This window comes from Armigeres subalbatus, chromosome 1 (genome assembly GCF_024139115.2).
Source record: "Armigeres subalbatus isolate Guangzhou_Male chromosome 1, GZ_Asu_2, whole genome shotgun sequence".
Classification (NCBI taxonomy): domain Eukaryota; kingdom Metazoa; phylum Arthropoda; class Insecta; order Diptera; family Culicidae; genus Armigeres; species Armigeres subalbatus.
The window spans coordinates 503217-509983 of record NC_085139.1 but is presented as its reverse complement, the minus strand read 5'-3'; positions in this window follow the sequence as shown (position 1 = coordinate 509983).

Genomic DNA, 6767 nt, shown 5'->3' with positions numbered 1-6767 from the left:
ATAAGTGATGCGATCTATGGGATGGAAAATAAAACTAATACGCTGTCTCGCGACAAGTAAAAAGTTAAACCATGCGCGCCCGGTGGCATATGAAAACTGAGGAGAATCGCGTTTTGGACAACCGAACGGATGCGCAGCACTCTGTACTTATTAGCACGATAGCTACAGCAAACTATGGAAGATCACGCTTGTTTCGACCGAAGCAAAGCGCAATACATGCGCATGAGCCACCGAATCTATAGTGCGCCGTCAACAAACTACGTAATGGTCGAAAACATCCTTGATCACTCGATTGAGAGCTGTTTAAACAAGAAGTTCCTAAGAAGGAACTGCTAGCTGCTCATTCTAGACACTAAGGTGAGCTATCGCTCAGCTGGTATTCGTCAGCAGAACTTTCAACCAAAGAGACCGATTGCCCCAGAATCCTAAATTAACCAAACTTCTACGCCTCGGAGCGGACTAGGGTGGTCTAACCGGTAATACCGGTATTACCAACCAATTTTGGGTATCGAAAATACCGGTATTAGACACGGAAAATACCGGTATTTTCGGTATTTCAAAATTTTGCTGTCAGTATGAAAAATCTCGAAGAAAAAAGAGTACGAAATACAAGTTATTAGTGAGGCGCAGGAAAAAATGGAGCAGAACGATATGCGGAGGTTTTATGAGTCTGTCAACGGCGTGCGGAGAAAGACAGCGCCATCTCCCGTCATGTGCAACGACCAACAAGGGAATTTCCTGACAGATAAAACTGAAGTGGCTGCCAGGTGGAAGCAACACTTCGAGACTTTGTTGAATGGAGGAAGTGACGGTGCATCGGTGAACAGAGTAAATATTAGCGACGATGGACAAGCTGTGGAGTCATCTAGACTAGATGAGGTTAAAAAAGCTGTCAAAGAGCTAAAAAACAATAAGGGTGCGGGGAAGGACCAGCTCCCGGCTGAACTTCTCAAACATGGCAGTGAGCAGCTTTATGAAGTTCTGCACCATATTATGTCGAAAATATGGGAAGACGAGGAAATGCCTGCTAGCTGGTTGGACGGCCTCATTTGCCCTCTCTTTAAGAAACACACAGACTGGAGTGCGCCAATTACCGAGGAATGACCCTCCTTAATTCGGCGTACAAAATTATGTCCCGTATTCTGTTCAACAGATTGAGACCGCTTGAAGAGTCCTTCGTCGGCGAATACCAAGCAGGTTTTCGTGAGGGCCGATCAACGACGGATCAAATGTTTACCCTGAGAGAAATCCTTGATAAATTCCGGGATTACAACTTGCAGACACATCATCTGTTTATTGATTTCAAGGCGGCGTACGATTCAGTGAAACGGAATGAATTATGGCAAATTATGCTTGAACATGGTTTTCCGGCTAAACTGATACGGCTGATTCGTATAACGTTGGACGGATCGAAATCAAGTGTAAGGGTTGCGGATGGAATATCGACGTCATTTGTTACCTTAGATGGATTAAAGCAGGGTGATGCACTCTCGAACCTACTGTTCAATATAGCGCTCGAGGGAGCGATTAGGAGAGCTGGTGTGCAAACAAGCGGTATCATTATCACAAAATCGCATATGCTCCTGGGATTTGCGGACGATATCGATATTATCGGAATTGATCGCCGTGCCGTGGAAGAGGCTTTTGTGCCTTGTAAGAGGGAGACAGCGAGGATTGGACTCACGATCAATACCAGCAAAACGAAGTACATGGTCGCTGGCAATCAACGTGGGTTTATTAGTGATGGTGGTAGCGAAATGGTGCTGGATGGTGAAAAATTTGAAGTGGTAGAAGAATTTGTGTAGCTTGGAACATTAGTGACGTGCGATAATGATGTTACCCGCGAGGTGAAAAGGCGTATTGCAGCTGCAAATAGGGCTTATTACGGACTTCGTAACCAGCTTAAGTCCCGTAGTCTGCAAACGAAAACAAAACTCGCGCTGTATACTACTCTGATTCTTCCGGTGGCTTTATACGGCCATGAAACATGGACGTTAAATGAGGCTGATCGGAGAGTTTTCGGAGTGTTTGAGCGTAAGATGATGCGGATAATACTCAGCGGTAAACAGGAGAATGGTATCTGGCGGCGCCGCATGAATCACGAATTGTACCAGGTGTTTAAAGGGCTGGATATTATTAAGCTTATACAACACGGCAGACTACGGGGGGCTGGACATGTTGTTCGTATACCGGAAGAACGTCAAGCAAAGATAATATTTAGTAGAGAACCCGGAAGAGGCCGCAGGCTTCGTGGAAGGCCGCGTACACGATGGCTTTTTGCAGTTGAAGAGGACCTGAGGGCGCTCAATGTTCAGGGCGACTGGAAGCGATTGGCCCAGGATCGAGTCCAGTGGAGAAGGATACTCCATTCGGCGTAGGTTCATCGAAAAGCTGTAGCCCATCAAGTTTCAAGTAAGTATGAAAAATCTCGAATAATTTTCACCTACATGTATCAGCTCAACTGCCTGTTATAGCATATCTGTCCCATATAAATAAGAAATCCAGCATAGATGGGACAAATATTCGATTACAAGCAGTAAAGATTCATCGTTCAAAAATACAACAATTAAATGCGCGCATAATAGTTCTTTTCCGGAGACCTGTGAAAAACGATTTTCTGCAAAAATATGTCCGTTCTTAATTCGGAAAAGAATTTGAATTAGTGGCTGATGCCAAGGCATAAATAGCATGTGCTCAAACGCATCCATGAGTTGAAGCTTTAATACAACTCAACTTCAGTGATGATTGTTTGGTGGTTGGTGAAATAATTCAAGCCCTCGAACCTTCAAGCTGCTGTGAAACTACTCCTCAGTGAGTTCTGCACTCTATATGAAGCCGACGTGGCGCTCCAATTTATGTTGGAACAATTATTAAATCAAACCACAGAAATTTCCGCCACTTATTCAATGCTTTTAAGGAATAAATCCAAGAGAGACGATCCAAATACGCCGATCTTTTAGATTTTTCTCCGAGGCATCCAGAGCTACTTTGATTAAACAACCGGACGGGGTCTTGAAGCGTCTAATCATTCCTGATGCGATCGTTGAAACTGAAACAACGACCATACCTGACGATCGGTACGTAGAAGATGTCTCTATGGATAATTTTTCTGGATTATTGGTTAAAGAACAACTTGTAAAGAGACTGTAGCAGAGCAAAACACTTGCATTACTGGTGGAAAATACGTTGACGCCAGGATCCATGCATGCAATCCGTAAAGAATTCTCCTACTATATGAATCTGATGGGATTAAGGGCAAGTATTTGACACTGATTTTTAACTGTCTTGGAACCATTCGTCTAACTTCGGTTGTACCAGAGAGAGTATTCTTAGTAGTTGCCAACAAAATCCAAAGCGGGTTGGGAGATGAGTCCCTCAGTATGTAATGTCTACTATTTTCTTTGGCCAGCTCAACAAGCAATAATTTTAACATCTGAAGTTTGTCAACAAATACCGTGGGGCATCGAAATCCGTACACTTAAGCACCTTAGTATATGAAAAAGTTATTGGAAAATAGGAATTGAATGTAAATAAAACGTCAGTCATTGACACAGGCGCATGGAGCCTTCTACTTTTGAAGTGTTTCGCATTTACTCATTAAAAACTACGAAAAACTTGATAAAATAATGAATTAAATCAACTAAGCCTGACTCGAAATCCGTCCACCGTGGACGGATTTCGAATCAAAGGATCAAAATCCGTACAGCTATTTCTTAACTAAATATTTAAATTGAAACAGCCTGATTGACTGAACTACCACTGTAAATAGTTAGAAATGCACCTTGAGAAGCGATCCCTTCGATTTGTATTCCGCTTATCTTATGTAAAGATTTGCAATTAGCAATTAAAACACAGTTACTTTTGATGCTCTACCCGAAAACAAAATGGCGGCACAAACTCCGCGTTTGGTGGGTGGAGATTTGTTTTTGATTTTTGTGGTTTTAATTCCAAAGCCTTCTTTCCAATTCTATGTCCTAAAAGCTTACTGTCAAGTATCTGAACTGGATAAGATTAATTATTCGTACATTAATTACCTTTAACCTCCTTTAATTTATTGATATCTCATGAGGTGGACGGATTTCGGTGCTGTACGGATTTCGGTCCCGCACGGTATTGGTTTTCATCCAAAAGCCCAATTAAAAAGTTTTTCTTTCAATACCTAAAATTTTCACAAAAACCGGTATTCTACCGGTATTACCGGTATTGACTCCACCAAATACCGAATACCGGTATTAATCAAAAATGGCCAATACCGACCACCCTAGAGCGGACTCTTCGGTCAAGGAGTATATTCCAACGAAAGTCGAGTCAAGTACGAGACACTGTAAACGGCCTTACTGTTGAGGTCGAAATATGTATCTGTCAAAGGTACTCTCAAGTGATGGAATTAAAGGGATTGTACGAACTCGTCTTATGACAAGTAAAAACATTCCACTGAAAGCTCAAAATAATTGTCTTATCATATTGTTTTCCGAGATAAAAAAAATTATCTGAATATGGAGAACAGTTGTTTGGATATCGTTATCGTCGATTCTAACATTATAACTATAAGGTAAGGTTTAGAGCCTCAATTCAAGACCATTCCACTCAAAATGTGAAAGAAAATTATTCATGTACCCTTTGAAAAGTGTTGCGATCTCCACCTAATAATTTATTTACTGAGTGTGCCAAACAATTTATCACTGTGCATCTAATAGTTTATAAGTGTAGGACCTTATTTTAAATAATAATAAGGTTTGGATTATTCGGACGAATGCTTTTTTCGAGCGTTTGTGATATTCGAATATTTTCCCTTTGGGCTAATAAAATACAGGCTTTTGATACAAAACATGTATTATAGAGTAAAATGACCAATATTGAACCCTTTACCAATAGTGAACCTTTAGACATTTACTTCACGGATTGAATATAAACCTACTGCAATAAGTTCCCTCTTTCTAACCACGTTTTCCGCGTTTCTATCGTGCGTTTTGGTTGAACAGGTGTATTCTTCAACTCACTGAGAGGTCGGCACCTGGGGAGGTCGCGAGTGCTCGTGTACTGGAAAATTTTTACTTCCAAAAATTAGATTTGCTTTCAAGTGATCATTAGTGTGGAGGCAACATGCATTATCGAACCGTCTAAGACGAGTTAAGTATTCTCCATTTATTTCCACCAATTATTTCGATATCTTTGCATATACGTATTTGGACCACAACTGTGTGGTCGTCTTCAGTGTCTCGTACTTGATTCGACTTACGTATCTGCAAAGATATCGAAGTAATTGGTGGAATTAAATGGAGAATACTTAACTCGTCTTAGACGGTTGAATACATTCCACTAAAAAGAGCTTAAAATATTTCTTCTGATGCATTATCGGATATCGTGAACTGAGTGTACATGTCTACTGCATACAATATTCGGCAATTGCAGCCAACGCAACGTTTTCTCAGGTCTACTCTCCACTATTCTGCTTTTGGAAACACAGTATTGCAGAGTACCTGCAAGAGTTACCTCTCTCCCTTATTACTCCATCAAAATATTGTGAAACAATTTCACTTTAACCCAGTTTATAAAGTTTGATAGGAAATCTCCTCACCAAATATCTCCACTCCACCTCCTCTCTCGACCTCTCACCGTCTAAAAGAAGTTCATGGAAAATAGGACTTTCCGTTGACGAAAGTACGATGATCTTACCAGCTGGATTCATCGAGTTACGACGAGCAGAAGTAAATCCGTTCTTCAGATTTTTGTCGTTTTGTGCGGTTTTTGCTTAGAAAGAGACGTGGTACTTGATATTTTTTGTCATATCTTGGGGTAGGAAATGTCCGCGATGTCGATGTCATCTTATGAGTCTCCCCGTCTATGGGAATCCGGGGAATCTATGGGAATTGTAGAACTTAATTTAAAATTTAAAAAAACACCTTAATAAAGATTGAAAAATGATGGAGCTGGGGACAGATCTGGTGCAAGTAGTTGATCACCTGGATCTAAACATGACCGGTGAGGAAGTAATGAAGACACCTTCTTGAAATGTACCATTCACAAGTTCTCAAGACCGGTGCTCCTCTTTTTCGGCTTAGGGTTCCCACTAATTTCTTTCAACCCAATCCAATACTTTCGGTGCTGGTTTGTTGTCCCACTAAGCCTCACTGCAAAACCATGAAAACTAGCGACGCGAATTGTTTAGAGTTTTCCTCCAATTTCCAATGATAGCTGAGGAAACTCCCAATTCTGCAGCAAATGTCAACATGCGCTAGCATAAGGTTCTCAGCATAGGTAGCAGACATAAATGTACCAATAAATAAGAAGTAAGAATTCAACGCTGATTCTATCCAACCTAGTTTCCTAAGGTATGGTATCTATTTTCATAACTGCTTCGTCCATTACCCCGGTCGACATTGGGGTAGCCAGATCTACCGATTTCACGGTAATCCTACCGATTTTCAACTCACCTACCGATTCACAGACCTAAGATCACAGACCACAGACCACAGATCTAAAAATAAAGATTTTTCAAAATTCCTACCGAGAAGTGTGGCAGGTCAATTATCAACCAGCCAAACAAAAGTACGTTAAACCTAGTAATATTTTTTATAAACGATTTGAATAATTTCAGCTAATTCTTAGGCAATCTAGTATCAGAATAGTTTAATTATAAATTGATTGAATCTTCAGTGCATAACATATATATTAATTTGGTATTTTCTATTATGATGACATTTTGCATCAAATTCATAGTCCAATCCACACAAATAGATTAAAGACAGTATCAGAGTGTTCAATAA